This window comes from Corvus brachyrhynchos, unplaced genomic scaffold (genome assembly GCF_000691975.1).
Source record: "Corvus brachyrhynchos isolate BGI_N302 unplaced genomic scaffold, ASM69197v1 scaffold398, whole genome shotgun sequence".
NCBI classification, from domain to species: domain Eukaryota; kingdom Metazoa; phylum Chordata; class Aves; order Passeriformes; family Corvidae; genus Corvus; species Corvus brachyrhynchos.
The window spans coordinates 1,850,278-1,873,068 of NW_008239780.1; the positions used below are offsets into that span (position 1 = coordinate 1,850,278).

General features: G+C 36.9%; 1 protein-coding gene across 6 annotated transcripts in view; it reads right to left on the reverse strand.

The window, feature by feature from the left end:
* Positions 1–22,791, reverse strand: part of TENM1 (teneurin transmembrane protein 1) — an 828,305-nt gene that overhangs the window by 487,174 nt on the left and 318,340 nt on the right. For all 6 annotated transcript variants that reach the window (XM_017743128.1, XM_017743129.1, XM_017743123.1 and 3 more), the window contains one exon: positions 13,373–13,477. The gene's annotated coding sequence lies outside the window, so the exon portion shown is untranslated. The remainder of the gene's footprint in view (positions 1–13,372; positions 13,478–22,791) is intronic.

Consider the following 22,791-nt stretch of genomic DNA (forward strand, 5'->3'; position numbering starts at 1 on the left):
CAATTCCAGAAAGGTTTAATCATGGATGAAGAAACAAACTCCTCAGGAAAGAGCTCCTTGCTTCAATGAACAACCACTGCAGTGCAAAAACCTAAGAGGTTCTGCACCTTAAATCCTTTAATTGATTATAAACCTAGAGCTGTTGGTTACAGCTACTTTCTTACAAATATTATCCAATCCAATTCACCTCTTCTTACTTTTATTTAAAACATGTTATTGACAGACCTTTTATTTAAAGTGTGAGAATAACTGAGTGGAAAAAAAGTAACAATGAGAAGGCAATGATCCAGAAGAGACAGCTTTCCTCAGATTTCACAGTTAAAGCATCATGTTCCAACAGGCAGATAAAGAACACAGTAATTTGCAGCCACATCCCATATGCTCCTTGCTTCTTCTCCTCCCACCAGATTCATACACTACTTTGGTATTAGACCAGGACTCCTTAAAAGCTGTCTTTCAGCCTGGATTCTATTGGCAATTAAACGACATTGTTCAGATATATACATTGTTCAGATATATACAAGACAAAGTAGACATAAATTAAAACAAAACAAAATACAAGAAAACCAATAAATACCATTAGGTGTGTACTCAAAATATAACTGCAAAAAGGCTGTTAATATAATCCCCACTTCTATAAGAGAGAGCCTCTAATACATCACTGCCTGTTTCACATATGCAAGAAGCCAACAAAGCTGCGAGGGATGTGGTGTGATTACTCAATAACTTCATTAACTTCAGAAAGTACACAGAGATAAATTATATGGTGCAGAATATCATGTACCTCAAACAAGCTCCTATTTTTCTCAGAATATTAATAAAAGCTTTAAGACATATTAAAAAAAATAAAGATAATTATCTTGGGATAAGTAGCAATTTTACGCCTAGGCCTTGTGCGTCACCCAGCTGAATATTCAGCATAGGTAACAAACAGGGCCAGGAGGAGAGGGCTGCATCTGCCGACATCAAATCTCTACAGGAAGAAAAATTTGTTCTTTATTAATGATGTCTTAATTGAAAAACAGTGAGTCAGGAGCTCCTGCAGAGTTTGTAGCCAGACAGTGTGGCATCATCCTGTCCCACAGTGGTGCCCTTGTAATTAGTCCATCTAGTACATCATCTGCAAACCTTTGTTCCCAGGTTCCCTCAGAATCTAATCAGGGCTTTCATTGCTCTGCTCATCCACGCTGTCACCCACTAACAGGGTGCCTACTCAGGCTGGGGTTCAGATCTCTCTTGTGGATGGGGCAGGTTTCACTCCTTTTTCCAAGCTTCAACCACAGGTGAGGTGCCCCACAGGTAGCAAGGAGGCCCCAGGAGGGACAGAATGCTTTCAGAAGCCTTCCATTGCAAAGGCCCATCAGGTTCTGTATAATAGCCATTTCCTAAATGGTAGTTACACAGCATAATGATGCATGCTGCACCAAAATGAAATGTATACTCAAATACTTTGATTTTCTTCCTTTTCTTAAAAATGTAGATCTGGGCTGCAATGGGCCAGTAGGCCCAAAGATAGGAGCATCAGAGTATTAAGAAATGATATTGTAACAGTATCAAGAATGATCATAGCACTAAATCATCAAATTCAAAATACTGTTAATTGTAAATCATTATTTTTTACCTTCCAAGCAATAGTTCAAAGTGTGTGTGTATGAATCAGTGAGTGTTCAGTGTTGTTGTGGGGTGTTGTGGGCAGGAGAGAAGCAGTGCAATGTGTCCTTCTGCTAATGGGAGCCCCAGCTGTTCTCTTCACACCTCAGCCACAATGTGCAGGAATGAGGTGGGAGAAGGGCAGTGCCAACAGGGCATGGAGAGCCTGCTGTCCTCGGCAAAAGGGCTGGCACCTTGGAGCTTGTGGTTCTTCTGCAAGTTAATAGCTGTCACACTCACAGAAAACTAAGGAAAGATATAATTGTTAATACGATGCTCGCCAGAATGCTCCTTGATAGGATGTGGCTAAGAGATATGAATCGAATACAAAGGGACAAATTTCCATTCTGAATTATGGGCCTGAGAGCTGGACCAGACCCTCACTTTCTGTATTAGGAGATGCAGTATAAAATATGAGAACAAATTTCCTGTTTTAAAGACAGATGTGCATATCCAGGATAAATAAAATCATCTGAATAATTTGAAAATTATATTTTTATCACTACTATTAGGTTTGTAATAATAATTTTTAATTATTTTTAAGTTCCAGTTTTAAGGCATAGGACACAAAATTCAGTGACTGAGGAGGCCCATAACATGTCTTTAAGTACCACAGAAAATATATATAAGACTGAAAATAATACAGTTGATCTCTTTCACAAGTAGCTTATTATCCAACAAGTTAGGATGGAGATTCAATAATGGAGTACATGAATGTGTAAGGAGGATTAGAGGTGGCTCTGAGGAACGTTCCAAAGATTAGGAGGAAAAAATGGTAAAAAGTCAATACAGAAATATGGAATAGCATGGAAAAAGAGACAAAGCTAAAAGGTAAAAACCTAATTTGGGGAAAATATGCAAAGGGTAAACAGGACAGATTAAATGAACTAAGAGATAAAGACCAAGTATATCAGGAGTTTGGAAGATGCTTTCGTTGCTGGAATCAGATGCAGTAAAATCCAGTGATGGGGCAGAATTGCTTCAAGAGAAAAGGCTAATAATGAAAGCTAAATGTTTGGAGTTGAGGGAATGGAAGATTCCTCATCTCTACAAAACAATTACCAAGGAAGGAGAAAAGACAGAAATTTACTGTATTATAGAATGCAAACCATAAGGCTCAAATAAAAAATGGACAGGAAAGAAAACCAAAAAAACTCACCAGGTAATATGTGAGACTTGGAAGGGAAAAGTGCAGCTATCAGCAGAAATCAAGAAAAAGGTAATTGCAAAATTCAGGGAGAAAATATGATGAGAAGCCAAATTTTAAAAACAGTCGTGTGTAGAATATTTAGTATTTATTTATTTAGTCTTGGTTTTAAAGGAGCCTGTCAGAACAGTCACCAGCTGTTGGAGAACAAGCATCATTTGCATGAAAAAACTGATTAATTTTTTAAATATTTCTCACAATTTTTTTTGTATTATCTAAACATTTGCCTTTTTGCATTAAAATATATCATAAATACCTACTCAGTGATGTATTGCATCTCCTTTGTCTTTCTAGTTGTTCCACACAGAAACTGGACCATTTTTGCAAAGAAAACAATACCATGTCAATAAAGGTTTTATGTACACACACCCTCCCTCCTCCTCCATTTCACTTGTAACAGTGAGAATTTTAGTGCTATATTCTGCAAATACTCAGACTATTGTACAAAATTGATACTTTAGCCTTTTCAGCATTCTCTTTAGGATAGGGCAGTCCAGAGCCTCTGCAGATACATTATGAAATGATTGATTCTGCAGGAGTATTCCTTGGTACTTTTCAACATTTTAATGATACAAAAATAAATCAAGTTTGGAAATTTCCATCATTCTTCTCTATTTTCTCTCTAAGGGGAACATGTTACACTTTTTTTTCTCTCAAAGGAAAAAAAAAAAAGCAATCACACTTCAATCATTAGTGTTCTCACTGAAATTGCAAAGCATCATACTAAGTGTACCAGCATCCCTCTGACAGACATAGAAGATCACCTATTCACCAGTGTAATGCAAAAAGTTAGTGATTACATATAGTGAAGTGATTGAGCCAACAACGACTCTAATGAAAGCAAAAAACCTTGATTAATAACAAGTGCCACTAAAAGAACAGATTGTTTTATAAGGAATGAATCACACAGAAAGTAGTAATACAGTGTGTCCTTGTCCATTGGCTGGGAATTGGTAAGGGAAAGAATAAAAAGACAAGTGTCTGAAGATCAATAACAGTTTTCCTAGAAGGACTTAAAAATAAATTTCTCCCTCCTCTTCTCCCAGTGTGCAGATGTATGAGAGTAGTAGGTATTTTATGGTGATATGTTTCTGGAAATCTGTTTCATGTTAACTATGCTGCTGTTTTAATAGTTTGTACTTAATGCATGTGAAAGTGAGGAGGATGCAGGAGGTTTTACTACAAAGCACTGCTTTTGTATTTTAAGTCAGCACATCATTTCTATACATTGAATACTGTGCCTTTGCATACTCCTAAACCCTGAAATGTGCACACACACACCTATTTGAATAATGTTCATTCAGTAACACACAAGGCAGGAAAACCTTTTCCTCATTAGATAAGGGGAAGCTCCAAAGGATACAAGATGTGTTTCAGGGTCATACCCAACATTTACATGCAAGCAATGCTCAAAAGCAAAGAAACAAATCAGAGTCTAAATGAATCAATTATTATGATTCCATAAACCTTTTCTACATTTATTGAGATATTTTGATTTTTCTAAAAGTGAAAATGTATTGATTTAAAGAACAATCATAAAACACTGTCATACCTCAGCTGCACTGGTTATCTCATGATACCATTGGCAGATTTGTACCAGGTAAAGCCTGAGAACTGCCCAAAACAGAAAATCCCATGCAATTGGTAAAATTCTGTACAGCCATCAACAGAAGACAGTTAGGTATCCTCTTGTAAATCAGCTGTTTGATATTTATAGTGAATACGGACGAAGAGAACCTGAGAAAGATTTCAGTCAAAAAAAATGAAACAATTTTAAAAGAAAACCCTGAACCCTGAATATTGTTTTCCTCTGCTTTCTAAATAAGAAAAAAATGTTTGAGACATCTGAATCAGAAGTGATAGTTTTGGAGAAAATAGTGTTTAACAAAGTACAAAGACCAGCTTTGTAAAACACATTTTAGAAGTCACCAGATCTCATTCCAAAATAATTTTGCTATTTTACCATAAAATTGTTGATCATTACTGATGAATACTATCTAGCCAGATTTATCAGCTACCCACGAGACTGACAGCACACGAACGTAATACACCAGTATTCTGTGAAAGCAAGGGATAAATACGCCTCCTCTCTCACATAACTTCAGAGAGAGCCAGGAGCTGCAGCCACCACCAACAGTGGTACCCACCATTCTCAACAGTTTCAAACTGACAGTGCTAAAACCTAATCTATACATTCTTGTGCCAGTTCTCCTGTGCCAGTTTACCCACTATGGCAGCAGCAGAAATCAAAGCAAACGCTGCTGAGATTTAGTTCTTGGTCCGTAGCCCATTTGTGCTTGAACGCTATTTTGTGCATTCAGTGCACTGCATCCTTCACTTAAAAATATAATGACAGCAGGAGTTTCCCAACTCCTTTCTCCTAAAACTTACAAAGCAGATGGGCTGTACACACATACACACATGTAGTAGAAACTGTGATAGCCACCAGTAAGCCTGGCTTCACCAGCAGCAGAGTGTAATGGAAAATCACCTGAGCTTTACAGCGTGCAGTTCTGGAGATGGACTTAATCAACCCATTCCATTGCTTCCAATTTTTATCAGCTTTTCACTTGTTACAGTGCTTAGATGAAGTCATCATAGCTGGAACAACATATTTGGTGCATATTTGTTTCTAATCTTCTTAGTGAAACAAACAGATCTACTTTCTTAAGAACTACAATCTTAATCTCTTTAGAAATATCACTAACCAGATACTGGCTTTTTTTTCCTGAAAACATGAAGATTTGTTGCTCTGCAGCAAACTGTTTCAGGCACAATGTCAGAGTATTGCAGCTTGAGAAACCTACTTGTTGAAAACAAGACCAAAATCTGAATGCAGATGAAAAAATAAATAGACCTTTCCTACTGATTGCCACCATTTTCAAACCAATATCGACACGCTTCTTGGGGGGACAGTGTTATATACAAGTTTCATATACAAGAGTATATGAAACAGCTGAAAATAGTAATGGACTATTAAAGAATTTGGTAAACACTGCAAATTGTCCTTTGCCAATGTGACAGGATTTGCCTTTACAGCGTGCTTGTATATTCTGGCTCTGAATCAGCAGAACACTTAAGTAAATGTCTTAATAGGATAATTATTCCAATAAGTATAAAAGTCATTCCATTGATTTTAGTGGCGTGACTCAAATCTAAGTGCCTACATACTTCAGTATTTTTCTGCGTAGTGACCTTTAGCAATCATATAAACAGAAATGTGTGGTTCCTTCTGTGTTTGTAGCTATTCCTGACCTCAAACAGAAGCTTTGTATTCCACAGATATCTCCATATTTTATTTTGAAAACAAGTTAATAGGCTTCCTTTCACTGCTTAAAACTAAGCTTCTTGCTGCTGCCATAAAACAGAGCAGCAGGTTCAATAGAATAGAAATAGGAATTGGGCAAAATCCGTACTGATGACACTGTATTATTAATAAATTACCTACTAGGAACTTTCCATGAATTATTAAAGCAAATAAATCCTATTTTAAAGTGTTATAGATACTAGATAATTTATAAATATGGGATCATTGAATTAGAATTCAATCTTTCCCCCTGATCTCTGTCTGTACTTCTATTTCCAAATGACTTTGCTAACGTCCATCCAGTATTACTTAGTTTGACTGCCTATACATGAATTTGAATGCTCCCACCTTGATGCAGTGCTGCCAAGCCTGCTCTGTATCTGACGGCCTGCAGGGACCATGAAAGGACAGTGGTTCATCCAGAACCTGCTCGTTGCCATGAAGTGGTTCTTTGCAGCACATACTCACTCCCTTCCATACCAACACTTGGAGCAATTCCTGTCCCTCGCTCCCGGATGGTGGACGTGTAACTGTATTTTAAAGAGACTGAGAAGGAAAAAAGCAGCAAAGGGTGAAGGTGTGTGTCAAGTGCTCAAACAGCCTATACTGGCAAGTAACCTTTCTTTTAGAAGTTCCCTTTGCTCTCTAACAGCTGATGGCTCCCAACAGTTCTGCCATCAGATTTCGGGAAGAGATTCTCAAAGTGCTCTGAGTAAGGAATGACTGCAGACATGCCCTGCCTAAGGCAAATTTGGGGGTGGCAGAGCACTGAGCAAAGGCATGGCCAAGTGCCCAGCATGCTGATGTCGGGGTGCTGCTGCCTGAACTCTGGTGAGATGCGCTAAGATAGGTTTGAAATTCCATTCCTACTTATACAGCCGGCCTGCACACAGGCAGAGATCCACTGGACAAATGTTGTGCTGAAACTGCAAATTTTACACATCTCACTGATGGAAGGTAAGAGCTGAGTGACTGTAGCATGTCTGTACCTATCCAGTTGAAAGAAAGATTTTTTCCTGACACTGGGGATGTGAGAGAATAAATTTGTCCAAGCGGATTTCTGAAGGAGTCAGGGGCAGTAATCCCCTGAAAAATCTAGATTTCCCCAGGTTGCTGTCCCTAAACTTCTTGACACTATAAGGAGCAAGCCATGGTGCTGAACCACTTTGGATATATTCAGTATTACCATCTCAATATGTTTTTCATGATGAAAATTAGATGTAAAATCTCAAATGAAGGAATAGAAAATAAGAGACAAGTTGATTGCATTAAAATGAGCTATTTTTCTGGCAAATACAATACTGCCGTCTGTGTTTCAGATACAAATCAAAATAAATCTGCAGTAATTAAATTAAGAGCTTACACATGCTATCTTGGTTTGGTTTTGTACAGTTTCTTCCCATACTTAACACCTTTTTATAATTTTATAATTCACCTGGAATTAACATGTACAACAAAGGATGGTGCCACCAAGACAGTGTCACATTATCACTGTTCCAGCTTTCTCACCTACATAAATCCTGGCCTGCAGCACCTATTCCTCTTCTTTTTTAATCCAAGTATTGAGCTACTTGGGTTAAACAAAAAAATAAATTACTTTGACATGACTACAGTTGTAGTTTTAAGATTTGAAAGAATGCCTACCAGGGATTAAGATGAGATCAGTCTGCTTACACAAGAGTTTTTTTCTAAGTCCCTAGAGACAGAAATTTAGTATACTAAACTACCTGAAAGCTATGTAACATTTAGAACCCAAGAAAATTTCAAAATAATTTTTCAGGGAATAGAGAGAACAAGAGTAGCAGTAGTGATGCAAGCAAAGAGGTTGCTGCTCATGATATTAATTCTGATACTATAATTCATTACCTGTTAGAAAAATGATTACTAAAATTATTACTATTATACCTACACCATTATATATAGCCTTAAGTGAAGCTGAACTTGGATAGCTACTGAGGAACATAGTGAATGCTATGCTCAGTCTCATGGTCCCAACTTGAGAGCACAGCGAGTTCAGACATGGGCACAAACACTCTTGGAAGTCTGAGAAAAAGATCTGGAAACTACCATCTTACTGCAAGCCTTGGCAGGATTTCACTGGGATAAAAGGCACTTCTGAGCTCTTGTGCCTAACATGATTTGAATTCCTCTAGTGCCTTGATATTTGTAGCATCACTGTTCATTGACAGCCCAAAGAGGAAGACTCAGTGCTGATTTTCTTTTAAACCAGGTACCAAAGTGTTCAGCTCCAGCAGCATTCACATATCCTGGGAGCTGCTGTTTGGTGTCACTGGCCTCCCTTCTGCTGGAAAGCATTAACAGCCAGAAGATGAAAAGAACAGGATAGGATTACTTTTGTGGAAGTACAAGTGAAATGGGTCAGGCAGAAGATATATATTTAATCAGTTATTGCCTTTTTGATACTAGCAAAATATATGACAGAAGGTACTTACAATCCTTCTAATGCTAGCAAAAGCACATACTACTATTATTTATGGTATATAGTGATCATCTTTATTTACTCAAAAAAATGTTTTATCTATAAAATTACGGCCTACAGGCAGAAAACCAAAAATATAATAATACTGTAAGTATCTCTGGTCTTTGGTCAGCATTGATCTTTTGAATTTTTAATTTTATTTTTCCTGTTACTGATTCACTGGTTTACAGATTTTGTAAGAATCATGAAACGTCTCTACCACATGTGCTTTTGGAAGACAAAATGCAGATAGAGAATTAAACCAACTTAATACATCAGTGATTTGTAAAATAATACTTTAAAGATTGTAAAATAATTTGAATTACATAAAAATACATTCATCTTAAAGGACAGAACTCTGGAATATTGCAAGAAACCATCTCCATGGTGCATTATTGAAAAATTGCATTGCTGGAATTCTATAGCAACTCCATTTTTTTAATTTTATGTACATAATTAAAGTAATAATGAAATTTCACTGCTAGATAATTCAAGTTTTCTCCAATAAGTGCTTTTATTCTGTCCTTGAAAACTATGTTTTGATGTTATAAGTAGGAACAAGGGGAGTTCATGAGATTACAACGCAAATGGTAGTGTATATTTATAGTACTGGACAGTGTGAAAAATATCACCTTTGCATCATAGATTTCCATTACTATCAAAAAGAGGTTTTGTTATACAAAAGGATAAGGAATAAAATGTACTGTTGTCTGCTTTGGTATCTCTGTAAGTTACACTGACTCTGTAGCCATGTCTTGGAATTACTACGAAGTAAATTGCTAATGGTTTGTGAAGGAAAATTTGGAATGAGGTTCCATTCCAGTGAGACAAGTTGATGAGACTCGAGCATAAAAATTTGGCAAGCACATTCTGACACTGGATAATTCAGTAGTTACTACCCTACATTAAGCCATCATGGTTAGGTGCAGTAAATTAGAATCAAAAGGTTTTCGTTAACATACAGAATACACCATAAAACTTAAACAAGATATTTATGGAACAATGGGGAAGGGAGGGAGAAAGAAAAAAGAAATAAAAAACCTGTCAAACTCAACGAAGACTTTCCTATTTGATATTTGAATTGCTGACTATTCCTCCTTATTGCTAATTTGCAATTGGGTCTAAACTTTCAACAGTGTAAAACTGATGGCTGAACACAAGCATTCTAAGGAAGTTTCTATACATCGACAAGGTGAATACTGCTATTAGGAAACGTTAGTGGTTTTGTTTCCTTCTCATTCTTCAGATTCTTTCAAAATTTGTGTCAAGCTATTAAAAAGCCCAAGATAGACCAGAGGCCTGATGTAATAATGAAAGATTAGCTTCAAAAAGTAGAGTTCAGAGATTGGAGACTGTGATCCATGAGCATTTTTTGAAACAAAACTTCATGGATGTCCAAGAGGGTCCACAAAAAGGGAGGCCAGCAAAGGAATGGCCAGTTTCTACTTTCTTAGCATAGCTGTTACCTATTTCTACCTTAGGTTAAATTTTCTAGAACTGAATGCTCACAGAGATTCAGGAGGTTACTGTAATGTGTTATTAATGTTAGCAAATTGCTTTCACAACCTTTAATGAAAGTGAAAAGGACAGTGTTGTTGCCAAGTATTTTTCATTGATTGCCTGGAGATTCCCAGCAGTCACTCTCCTGTTTCACTATGGCAATATTAATAGAGAATCTCTGATATGAGAACCAGTAGAAATGAATGTTTAAGATGCTCAGAACGAACTATCCACTGTATGCATGTAACCTCAAGCATTTTAAATGGTGTTACATTTAGAACAGAAACTGCAAAGCATTCTCTGTCTTTTATGGCTTCTAAATCCACATATGTCTTGAAAGTATGAATACCCCAAAGATCCATTACAGAAATTGTCTGGGAAACCACATTTCATCTTGAAGGCCTGTAACCATATCAAGACTTCACAGTGGCGAGAAGCCACATGCTGACAGCTACTTCATGTGCTTAAGAACTTCCCTGATTGGACAAGCTAACAGGAATTTAGAAAATCACAGCATAAGAGAGTTTATGAGAGTGATTTCTAATCACATACCTAGTACACTTAAAAACACAGATAAATCACATTTTTTCATCCATAGCATAAGGTTTGTTACTGTTCGATGAGAGCAATAAGCAGCCTCACAAGCAAAACAGATATTTTTCTGTGTTTACAGTTGAAACTGTAAATATAATAAACCATAAACATGATCCCAGCCAACCACATGCATGATAATGGGGTTTGGTATTAAACACAGAAGTTATAACCTGAAGTAAATGTTCCTCTTGCTGCAGGACTGGTTTTCACATCAAATACCAGCATCTTCCAGACAGACAGGATATATGTTCCATGAGGAAGAGGGAGATATTCAGAGCACACAAGGAGGAAGCCAGTCTGATTTCCTGAGCAGAACCCTGGAAATTCCCTGCATTCACAAATTTTCACCCTGGACCCTGACATGTTGGAAAGGTGCAGATTCTGACGAAAATGCCTTTCCCAAACGTGGCACATCAATTAGGTCTCTTTCTGTTGTAGAAACTTTCAGAGAAGCTCACAAAGTGGTGTTCCCTTAGTCAGGGCATTTAAAATATCTTTTTTTTTTACTGCAAAGCCATGTATTTTCACTAATGTTAGGAACAATTTTGTCTCAAAATTCTATCTTCATTTTAGTATCAGTCAATGGGCTAAAAAAATCCCTTATGTCAGTGAACGAGTTAAAAATTTCTGGGGGATACAGACACCCAGACATTCCAGATACATCATTGTAATAATTTAAGTCTGGATTTGTTTGAAACCACAAAAAACGGACTGTTTTCAGTATCAGTAGGGGTCCCAATTAAACTGCACACATAGATAGCATATAACTCATTTTAGGCACCATTTCAGTGTAAGATTTTTTTAATGTCATCTGCACTCATCATAAGATAATTATGTTTATAAGAAGCTAATAATTACTAAGATTATCTGTTTTAATTTGTTAATGTGGCTCACCAACAGGGTTTTGGAGAAGCAGGAAGTTTGGAAGGTAAAAAAATTAATTTTTTTTTAACAAGAAAATATAAGAGAATCTTTTAAAAATTAAATTTATGATGTCTATCTGTTGAAAGAAGAGCTTTGAAATGGAATTATGAGGAATTGAAACAAAGCTGAAGAGCTACAGACAAATCAAGTCTGCTTTTTTTTCCAAATCCTATTAAGAGTAGTTAATTTAAAGATTAATTAATTTTTTTGAAGATGGACCCTGTTGGCAACTGATGCCATAAGCAATGATAGGGAGTAATTTTTATTAAATTTTACAAATTTTTGTTGTTTCATCATTTTTTTCAGTCTCAGAGACCAATAAAATGAGAAATTTTAGCAGATGTGATGCCGTAGATGGGCAACCTAGAAGACAACTGTGCTGTAAGACAGAGTTACAGCAAGACAGGATTCAGAAACCTGGAAGCTATTTGGCAAACCTAAAGGATTTACACAGCAAAGCCAACAATCTACACATGTAAAAGTAATTTCTGGTAGAAATTCTAGGAAATATTTCAGGAATGCTTGTATCAGTGAGCTATTTCCATCAGCAGCTCTGGATGTGGAGGTACAACTCTCCTTAGAAACACATGTGCTTTAAAAACACACCTACTAAACCCAGTTTTACTTATTTCTGACAAATACCACTGGCAGTTTTCTGCCTGGCCTATGGCTTTCCATCGTCTGATGATAAAACTTTTTTTCCCAGCTGCTTAATAACACCCTTTACACAGCTTGAAAAGCAAAACTATAAATAGCATCCTTGAGAGAAACCCTAGAGAAGATGTGTGGTTAACACTCCCAAACCAAATACATGATATTTTATGTTGAAAAAGTGAGAGGCCAACAAACTTTCTAACCTGCTGGTTTTCACATAAGGACCCTGAGGTGAAAGCATATTAAGGAGCCACTGAGCCTGCTCTGCATCAGCTAATATTAGTTTGAACTTGACCCAGGGAAGGAATCTGAGAATGAAGAAAAAATGAGTGGACAAAAAATCCCAACATTCTCTCTTGTGCACATCAGCAGTGGCTGCAGGGGTGGCCACTGCAGGCTATACTTTTGCAGCTCAGGAAAGGCTGATATTTTTCAAACTGTATCTGCCTTACATCCTTATCCTGTCAAGGCTAAATCACTTTACTACTCTTCTCTGTCACCTCTAGTTATGCCTGCCTTGCTGTATGTTATTGCAATCCTAAGCGACATAGCAAAAGTCAGTTCCAAGTATTTTGGACAGATCTATTATCAACAGCAAAGGATAGTACAGCTCTAAGTGCTGACACAGATTAAGTCTTTTAATACAGTACCCAGTATTGCATTATGCACATTTGAAGAACATAAATCAAGACTGACCCAAAAGTGAATTTTAAATAACTTCCGAAATGTTAATTATATTCAACAGTTCAGTATCAAGATGTCAAACAATCTTACAAAGGACTCAATAGTACAGACAGGTACACTTAGCAACTACTCCTATCAGTCATTTGTATCCTGTGGCTACATCAACAGTAAATCTCTTAAACAACCAAACCCTCAGTGTATGCAAGGACATAATAGTACTTACAGATTCCTTAGAATTAACATGCCTAACATGAACACATTTAGTGCTCAACAAATAATTTCTTACTGTCATTGATCCTGGATTTTTTTTAAAGCTACTTTCCGTTCCTTTGACAGATGTGCTATGCTGCATTTCATTACTTTTTCTCCTTACCTCGTTCTTCTTTTGTTTTAGATAAGTGATGAGGCTTTCGAAAAAGATTAAGTACTGGCAGGCAAAGCAATGGCCCAAACACAGATTTAATTGGAACCTCAAATCCTGTGGAAAGAAAAAAAAGAAATTAAACCATTAATAATTTAATTTTACTAGCAGACAGAGTTCATGTATCCTGTTTTAGGCAGCTTTTACCACACTTCTTTGTATTTGATTTCAGCAGGTATACAACCTGTTAGTCAAACCACGTTGGAAATAAAATCATTAACAGAAGATTTCAGGGGACTGTGCACAGCTGCTGACAAGTGCTGATGGGGTTAGTTCTCATCTGGAGAAGTAGTCCACTGATGATTGGTAATGGCAGAATTTACTAGATTTAAGCTTTAAGTTCAAAAAGCACTTTCTTCTGTAAAACCCAAGAATCTTCCCATTGTATAGCATTCCAAATACTGTTTTCTTACGCTGCTCTTTGCCCCATGAATGCATGACACAGAACAACCATTATACAGCAATATGACTCAAATGCAATCAAGTCATAATGCTAAACAATTCACACTTCAAGACAAAAGATACTGAAAGAAATTTCATTTCTCTCAAGATTGGAAAGGGCTCTAAACTTAAAAACCTCCATAAAAGTAAAGCATAAAAGCAATTTTTTAGAGAGTCAAAGGTTATAAGTTGTAGCATTGGGCAAGCGACAACCAAATAACCAAGTAAATAAAGGTACCCAGAGTATGAGTAACTTGCTTATTTCTGCAAATAAGATATTTCTGCATTAATAATTTTTATTCAGACATATGGTACAAAAAATCTCAGGTGCATCACAGAATATCTCTAAAATTTTTGTCAGAGAATTATGCTTTGTATTTCAAAAGACCACAAGACCAGACTCTAACATAGTGCATGGCATTAATATAATTATTTTAACGGACCAGGAATAACTTCCCAGGCAGCTAATCCAGCCAATAGAGCCATAATTTTCCAAGCTCTCAAAGCTGCTTCGGGGAGAAGTCTGTGTTTCATTTTTCAACTTTGCTGTTATTGCTCAACAAGTATATTTAAGTTTAATTTGGGATTACAATCAGATTTATGTACCATGACCTCAGTCACACTAGGCCACTAGAATTCAGTAGGCATTCTGTAGTAGGCAAGGAGTTATCATTAAGTGTGTTCTATTACATACATTGGTATTATTTAATGTGGCAAATATATCTAAAGCCTGTGCAGAAGGTGGCACTTCAAACTGCTGTAAGACCATATATTTACAAAAGCTCCTCACATGATGATGGCTTGTATGGGTATTGAATTTATTTTTTATTGTCTGTTAATTGAGGACTGCAGGATGCTATGTGGGTTTTAAAGACTAAACATGTCTATGACTATGACAGCAATATTTTTCTTTAAAGTTTATTTTCTGAAGAACAAATTTACTGAAATGTCTCTTCAAGCATCGCATCAGAAGCATTTCTTAGAATGAAGAGGTAATTTGTGGTCAAGATGATGATAATATAAACGGTCCATGCTGAGATTATCTAGTACATCATTTCCTCTCCAGAACTGATTAGCTAAAGGCACAACAATGCCTATGTGACAGTCGCTTGCAAAGCTGCTGCAGAGGGAAAGCAGAGGCAGTTTCTTTGCATGGCATAGAGACTGTGTCAACGAAACCTGCAAAGACAAGATGAGATCTTGTGCATGGTCCCCATCTGCCCCATTATGCTCTCCCAGAAGCCCGGGGATTGCAGCACAGATGGGCAGAGAGGCTGTGCCGGAGCCAGAGCAGACCAGCTGATGAGGCATGGTTGGTAATCACCTCATTCAGGCAAATCTGAGCACCCTCTTTCAGCTCAGTGTCTGCATCATGCTCCCCAATGGTTCTAGTGGCTCCTGCGTTAGCAAGACCTCTTCTACTGCCCAGGTATGTCCACCTTGACTCAGCCTACGAGACAATGCAGAAGAGACAGATGATGTCACTTTATTAAGTTCAAAGGCGCCTAAATGAAGGCTGGCACGAGTACTAGGAATTTTAACTTACATAGAGCTGGAACCCAAAGTAGAAGCAGGCTACACTGTCAGCTACAAAGCTGAAGTCCTAACGTACAGCTAAGGACCTACCTGTGGATTTCCAATGTACTACAGACAGAAAGCAACAATGTTCACCACTGGCAGTTCAACCTCAGATATTTTTAGAGCTTTATAAGACTGTCTTTTCTCCTGAAATTCAGAAATGAGCTTGAGGGGAAAACAGGCTATTTCTACCTGAAAACAATTCTTGGTCCAAATATCACTCTTTCGCTTACTTCTCCATCAATAAATAATTTTAAATACAACTACTGTGCTTCCCTGTGTTCATTTCAAAAATGTCTTGCAAACTGCAAGCTCTCTAAGCAGCACTGCTCCCTTTAGCACAAAGAAGCATTTAAGTCAGTCATTCAATACACAGCCATTCAAAGATATTACTGAAGTTTCATAGGAGGCAATTTTAGAGCCTGGTGTTCTAAATGAGACTCAGATACTGAATCCCCACCTAATATTTAGTTACCTATGAAGCTATAAAATAACAAATACAAAAATAACAGCAATCACAATAGACATCATTACTGTTTTGTAGCAAAACCTGCCAGAAACAGGACAATATCTTATCTTGAGCAGTAAAAGCAGGACAGACCAGCTGTTAGGTCCCCTCTGAAAATACGCGAACCCTTCAGATGCTGTGCTATATACAAGACACAGGAACACTCCGGTTGGGATCCATGAGAACAGTAATTGAAAAAAAACCAACAAAATTGTTCAATAGCTTGACTATAAATATACTAATTGGTGCTTCAGGCATAGAAAATTCAATAAAGTGGTGAACAAACCTCACAATGTCTTCAAATTAATTTACATTCACAGAAATGTCACAAAGATAATTTTGAGGGCAACTAACTCCATCTAACTAACAAATAGAGTATTTATCTAGACAGTGACTGCAGTGCTTGATTTACTGCAAACACATTCTGTGCTGCTTTAGCTGTTATATTACAACCACCAAAAATTTGAACCTTTGAAAGCTTGCCACACCTCACCAAATTGCAATTTACTATGATATTAGATTTCTTATAAGTTTCCCCTACCATGATGAATATGTGCTTGGAGTGGAACAAGAGAAGAAATGACACCTTCTCCTCCACAGCCTGTGTTTGTGAAAGAATATACTTGAAAGAAAGAGCATGCAAGAGCTTGACATGTCCTTGGGGTATGATTAAAAGCTCATGAAATAAAATAATTCTAAAACGACAGCTCTGACTTTAACCACCACTGGGGACAAGAGATCTTTCACTTAAGACATGCCAGTCATTCACAAGTATAGCTGAAATCATACAGAGGATGTATTTTAAAACCCAGTAATTTAGATACAAACTCCAAACGAGAGAGAGCCTGTGGGTGACATAAAAATGCCACAAGGTTTAACTAGAGCTCCATTTTTTGTAATAATATTAGGCCAAAGCTTAAAAATGTACCCATTTAAAATTGATAGCATTGAATGATAAAGAAAACTACAATACAAAAAAAAAAAAAAATCCACATAAAACCCCACATAGAATATGGTTCTTTATTAAAGAAGAAGTCTTCTCCCCCAGGCTGTTTCCTATCCAATGCCACACCTGGGCCTAACTAACTTGGCTCTGTAGCAAAGGTCTGAGTTTATTCAAAGCTATTGAGATTCCTAACCTGGCCTACTTTATGTTTTATGTAGTGCTGACTTTTAAGTGGATGTATTTAATTAAATATATTCTTTCCTAAGCTTCAGAGTCTGTTCCACTTTTGTGAATTCCCTTTATTTACTTTTTGATAGTTCTACAGTTAACTGTCTATAGAGATATAAAGCCAGCTGCAGCTCACATTATAATATGGGGGATGTGTGTGTATACACACAATTTACATGAGCTCTCATCTCATCCAAAGTTATCTTTAACAATTTCTTTTTAAAAAGTAATGAGATTGACCCAGCATAAAACCACAGTATTTGAAACATGAAATATCTTGAACAGAAAACTGATGAAGTCTGGTTCAGAGCCTAATTTTTAATTCCCAAATAGTATTGGACTAAACTTTCCAAGTGCAAATGCTGATCTCATTTCTCTCCAGGTGCAATAGATGGTGTTTAGTGAAGAGCACACACACTACAGCCTCATTGGAAACAGATACAAGGCTGCTGATAGGGGCTCCCCACCCAACCCCTGAAGGCTGATAACTAAACTGCTTTGAGGATTGTCACATTGTGGGAACTCACTGCCTTTGTGAGCTCTCTCTCTCCATGAAATGTGTTTAAAAATAGTTTTAAAGTTACCAGGGAAAAAAACAGATAGATATGAGGCATAAACCTCACTTCCTTAGCAAAAAAGACCAAAAATATATTGCATCTTACACATTTTCTTACTAGAATTAACAAACTAAAAGACCAATCAAATCAGAAAATTGCATTCAAACTGTGTTGGAATCTGTTTAGTGGTGTGATGTCCTAATCCACTTGACGTTAACTAAATTTAGATGTTGACTTCAGGACAGTTAAATATTCAGAGGATTGAATTGCACAGCTTTTAGATACTGAGTACCAGTGGGATTCCAAATCATTCCAACAATTTTGAAAAAATTCCACCTTTTAGAGACACATCCCTGCTCTGAATTGCTGAGAACAAGAAGGAGAGACTCTTCATTTTGGAGGAGAGGTGTGATGTTCAGATTATTTCAGTGCTCACTGTTAATGCAAATGCAGCTTAGTTATCAATACTGAGATACTATGAATAAATCACTCTTGCTGCTCCTCATTATAAATCATGTGATAAGGCTTAAATTTAAATCAAAAGTCCAAGATGCTTTACCTTAGTATTAAAAAAGCAATCTCTTCAGATAGTAAGTCCTACAATTGATGTTATTTATTCTCAGAGTAGTATTTACTGTTTCTTTAAGCCAACTTCTGGCTTTCATTTAGCAGCTGCTAGATTTTTTTGTTACTGTTAGATTGTTTATATAAATACAAAAGAAAACAGAAGATTTGTTGCATGCTTCCTTTTGTATGTTTGTATCTTTTAAAATTAGTTATAATAGTGCTTTTGTATTAATAATAAGCCCATTAGTAACAAACTAATCTGATTAATAGATAGTGGTCTTGTCTTTATCAAGCATGGATGTCAGATGAGGCTGTACAGCATAGTTCAAGTTGCATTCTCTAGAGTGGAGTGTCGATTTTGACAAGTTTAAATCTGCGTGGCCTCCTGACAGAGGAGAAGGCTTCAAACATGGGCTTTCTCCAACTGAGAAAAAAGTGTTTAGAGACAAGAAATTTAACTGATAAAGCAGTTAAAGCTCTGAAAGCATTTTTCCAACCCAAAAATTCTTGATTTCTTACACTTTCTTCTTCTCTTTTATCCTCTCTCTTGAAAGACCTGCCTTAATTTGTTCTGAAATCTTCTACACCATATTTTAGCCCATAATGGGTCTTCAGACTCAATTTAAGGCATATTTTCATTGTCCTTAAGGATCTTTTCTCTTGCAATGCCACACATGAGGTTTTCTATTAATTTTGTGGGCCAGATCAAAACCAGCCCTCAGAACAGATTCAAAATTCAGGATGCTGAACAAATGTAGGTTGTGGTTTTTGAACACCAATCCCTTTTCTACTAATACATTAAAGGCTGGCTGAAAGAAAAAAGAGTAGCACCTTGCTCTCTTCCCTCAAAGAGCTTACATCCTTCTACCTTAGTAATATTTTCAATCTTATTACTATCAATAAGTAATTTCTTTCAATAATAACCATATAATTCAAATTTTTCTTAGGCTGCTTCATAAAAACAAAATTTCAACAAGTTTCTTTGTTAGTATTCCCATTCTCTCTGTTATTTGCTGTTATGACAATCTAAATACATATTTATGCTAGTCCCTACCCAAAAGGTCTCAGCAATACCATGTAATTACTTAGTTAAGCTTCTAATTCATTTGTTGTTAGTTTTGTTCCTTTGAAATTTCCTCATTAAGTTATTGCAGGGAGCTGTGTTTGCACAGAAAAAGAGAAAAATACAAGCTCTTTATTGCATTCTTTTAATACCCCTTTTATCTTTAAACTAGCTAATTAGCATATTAATTACCTAGATATAGTAGTCACAATCTTACAATTAACTGTGGGTACAACAGTCTACTGATTTAGTGCAACACCATTTGTACTTACATCACAACAACATCTTCACTTGCTCTGATATTTCAAGTACTTCAAAATTAAAACAACTGGTATTGGTAGACATGTATTAATGGTAAGTATCCAAGTAAATGTTAGTGCACTTTGTCAAAAGTTTCCAGTCCTAACAAATAAATACAGAAAGCTTCTTAATTACATAAGAGATGAAATTGCATTTGCCAAATATATCAAAAACTTACTCCTTTTACGTTTTTACAATCAAAACATCTGTTTGATTTAGACCTAACCATTTTTCTTGCCAGCTTCCAAAATTTCAGTAGCGATAATCTTCCTTTATATACCAGTAACAGCGCTGAATGAGAAAAACATCTTGTAAAATGAACAAAACCCCATTCCCTGCTCTGATTCAAAGTGCTGCTGAGAGACACTTTGGGTACTACCAGAAGCTCACAGAACACTCACCATCACTGCCCATGTCTGGCTTCTCTCCTGCTCATGTTCCACATGGTATGGGTGTAATTACGCCAAGAAATCTGCCCTCCTAAACCCCACCACCCCTTAGCCTTATCCCTGTCCCAAACTGCACCTTACAAAATGGGCTGAGCTGGGAGCAGACACTCCAGGTGATGGTATTTCAGAACAAACTAGGTCAGTAACCAATTCATAATGGAACAAATTCGGGTTCACAGTGAAACAAAAATTACTTTGCACTTGCAGTTTTAATAGACTACAGTTTGGTCAGAATGGTCAAAATATGTCAGTCAATAAATTTCTGGAGGCAATTTCAGCATAAGTGCCTACACCACCGACTATGATTCATCTACTGGAGTGATAATATTACGTTTTCTGTAGCTGAACATTTTGCAATACAAAGAATTAATTTCCATGCAACATTCCAGTAATGCCCTCATAAAACTATGGTAGCTGAGAGCTATGTTTTCACATGAATTGAAAGGGACACAAATATTTATAGCACAAGTCTGAGAGCGTGAATACAAAATGCGTATCTGAATAGTCATGCACTGACTCCAGCAAATTTACTGTAAGACCAAGGACTCTATGGGTGACTACACTGGCAAGTTCTTCTCCACTGCAGTTGTTCCTGACAGCTCCAGTGCACAAAAAGCCCTGTCCCTGTACAGCCTGATAAGTGCCAGCACACTCTGCAGTACTCTTTTCCTTTCCCTGTCCTATAACTCTCCTCAGGTCCTCTGGACTAGGGCAAAAATCCAAGGCAATTTAAAAAATAAAAAGATTAATTACAGGCTACCCATTTATCATATTTCTCTCTTTGCAACAGCCTATTGATGTTAACAAGTGTTTACGAAGTCACATATATGAGACAACAGTATTTCAAGCTTGCTGTTGGAGTGTGGGAAGGTACGTAATGTACATTATTTTTTTTATTTGAGAAACCTAGCAGACCTGGACATTTTATATTCAGTTTCATATAGACATTGATGTATCAGATGATTTAGAGTGTGTATGCTTTACATTTGTTTGAAATATCTCTGACAAGTAGATATTTTTGAATTAGTGATCTAAAGATTTTTTTTTTGATGATATAATTATGAGCTGGAGGCTGAATTTTTAGAAGTGAATTTGGTGGTAGATTTGCAATTCAAAGAAGTTACTTAAATTAACAAAAATGCCCTAAAAGAACAGCTGTCTACCTGACTGATCCAAGAAAATGAACACTGAAAAATAAACATCTGCCCCATAGAAGACTATGTGATAAAACTAATCACCCTTTGCATAATGTATTTATTTTCTCCTGTGCTTATTATAGACCTGGTGAACCTTCAAAGCTATAAATATTTAAATGTTTTAGACATCCCAGATATGTGAGTTCAAATGAAAGTAGGATTTCAGTAGCCTGACTAGTCCAAAACCAGATCTCTTAAAGAAACCAGTTCTGATGGTTACATAACACTCAAAAACATGCTTTAATTTTTTTTAAAATGATTTGTTTTGTTATACCAACAAATTCTTTTTAAAAAGACCTTTCTTCTGAAATCTCAATAGTCTCTATACAATACAAGACTCAGTGTCCAGGCAAAGGATATGGTTCCACTAATGCCATCACAGCAACATATTAGAGAGACCAAAAGAACCAGGACATGTTTAAAGTTACTAGGATAAATATCCCTGGGTGCTATATTTTATCATAGATCCTCCAAAATCAAGTCACTAAAATTAACCAAGTAATGCCACTATTTGGTAGTTGGTATGTTTCAGCTGTGTATTTTTCACTTTCAAAAAGCTAGATGAAAGCAGAGATAAAAGAAGGCACGCATCAAAATAATTTCAGGGTTCAAACCGAGGGATTTAGACTCAAGTATTTTCACAGCACTGAGGACTCAGTGGTCCTCAAAATAAGACAGTGGATGGAGTCTTGGTGGTAAAAAACTGGTGTGTGACAAATGAAACAGTGTTTCAAACCAAATTGATTTCCCTCTTTTCATGCCCCTGTACTGAAGGAGGGTGGGACATCCTTTCCTTTGGGCCTTTTCTCTACTCCAGCAATTCTCAGTGGTTTCTACCACTGACATACTCCCCAGAATACACTGTGTTCTCACCCTTTCCTGAGCCACAGATCCTGCTACAATAGTCCAAAACTAATGCCAACAAATTCAGTTACAGCAAAGGACACAAGAGATAACATTCAAAGCAAAGCTAAGCCAACTATCCATCATTTGCAATGCCTTATGTGTATTAAGTATGGCCTGGTCTGATTTATGGGGAAATCCATTCTGAAAGTCTCTTTAGGGAAGCATAATATAGGATGCTGCCACCAGCCCTGAAGAAGTCAGAAAGCCATGATGGCTGAGGACTTGGTCTCTGCAGTGATGTGCTCTTGGTGTACTCTTTTTAGTTTCAACCATCAAAATAGTCCCAACAGTTTGCAGGGCTTTTTTTCTAAAAGCCCTCCAGCTTCCAGCCTCCCAGGTCCCGTCAGCCCTCCTGCCATGCTGCACAATCTGCCAAATGACCACAGTGTTTTTTGTTCTCAAGAATGGAACAAGTCCGTCTGTCTCGATGGGCTCAGTCTCAGAATCAGTGCTGATACTCAGACAGGTGCTCCTAAATGCAATGCTCAGCCCCTACAGAGCCAGCCAACACCTGTGTCATTTGTCAGGCTGAGCAGTTTACTTATATCCAGGAATAGATCTTTTCAGAACTGCTCACAAACAGCTGTGGGTTCCATTGGGCAGAAAGGCTGTGAAAAGCAAATATAGAATAT